This window comes from Octodon degus, unplaced genomic scaffold (assembly GCF_000260255.1).
Source record: "Octodon degus isolate 3935 unplaced genomic scaffold, OctDeg1.0 scaffold00243, whole genome shotgun sequence".
Lineage (NCBI taxonomy): Eukaryota > Metazoa > Chordata > Mammalia > Rodentia > Octodontidae > Octodon > Octodon degus.
The window spans coordinates 2,810,305-2,811,851 of NW_004524819.1; the positions used below are offsets into that span (position 1 = coordinate 2,810,305).

General features: G+C 37.1%; 1 pseudogene; it reads right to left on the reverse strand.

The window, feature by feature from the left end:
* Positions 1–2: 2 nt before the first annotated feature.
* Positions 3–338, reverse strand: LOC101581511 (annotated as a pseudogene).
* Positions 339–1,547: the final 1,209 nt, after the last annotated feature.

Consider the following 1,547-nt stretch of genomic DNA (forward strand, 5'->3'; position numbering starts at 1 on the left):
TGTTCTGTTCCAGTTTTTTCTTCTTCAGTCAGTGGTAACAGCTCCACTTCTGTTTGCTTTCGTAGTTCTTCTATCATGGTCATAGTTTTATTCAAAGTAGTAAAAATGCGGCTCTTAATCTCTTTCTGTTCAATATCAACAGGTTTAAAACGTGCATACAAAGTTTGGTATCGAGACTTTATGGCTGACAATTCCTTTATGAGTGTTACTGGATTTTTCTCTCCTGCTGAATCATGATGATTAGACTTGATTTCATATTCCAGCCTGTACTGAATATAATCCAGATCCGAGTCAGCTTTCTGGAATATCAGTTCTAGCTTATCGACCTCCACCTCCATGTTGAATAGTTGACATTCCTCCCACCTTATCTTTGATAAAAGGATCAAATAGACTCATTGGAAGAAAGATAGCCTTTTAATAAATGGTGCTAGAAAAACTGTCTTTCCACATGCTCAAAGCTAAAGCTAGATCCATGCCTATCACCATGCACTAAGCAACAGTCAAAATGGATCAGAGATTTAAATATTAATGCAGAAACACTAAATCTTCTGGAGGAAAATGTAGGTAGAAATCTTAAAGACATAAATACAGGTAGAGAGTTCAGAAACAAAGCCATACTACACAGGAAATACTTCAAAGAATCAACTAGAACCTCATCTTTTTTAAAAGTTTCTGCACTTGAAAGCAAATCTCCAACACAGTAAAAAGAAAATCCACAAATTGGGAAAAAATTATAGACAACTATCCATCCGACAAAGGCCTTCTATCTAGAACATACGAAAAATTTTAAAATCTGGCCCCCAAATTCAAAGATCCAACCACCCAAAAATGAACATCTGAGATAAATACAGACTTCTCAGAAGAAGAAAGACAATGGCAAGTAAATATATGAAAAAAAATGTTCCACACCCTTGGTCATTTCACCAATGCAAATTGAAGCAACACTGAGATTTTATCTCACTGCAGAAAGAATGGCTAACGTCAAGAAGTCAGCCAGTAACAAATGCTGGAGAGGCTGTGAAGAAAAAGGATCCCTTTTGCACTGTTGGTGGGAGTGCAGACTGGTACAAGCACAATGGAAATCAGTGTAAAGTTTCCTTCAAAAGCTAGAATTGGAGGTCCCATTCAAGCCAGTGATTTCTCTACTGGGGATTCTTCCAGAAGAACTGAAAACCTCATACTATAGTGATATATGTGCACCCATGTTTATAGCAGCACAATTTGACATAGCTAAATCCTGGAAACAACCCACATGCCCATTAACTGAAGAATGGATAAAGAAGGTGCTGTGTTTTTACATAATGGAATATTATTATCCTATAAAAGAAGATCAATTTGAGTCTTTTGTCAGTAAACTGATGCAATTAGAGAACATTTTCTTTTTTTTTTTTTTTTTGGAACTGGGGATTGAACTCAAGCCCTTGTGCTTTTCCAGGCAAGCACTTATTCTACTGAGCCATCCCCCTGGCCCCCAAGAGCATACTCTTAAGTGAGATGAATCAGACCCGCATGTGCAAATATCTTATTCTCTTCTTGAAATGAGAACC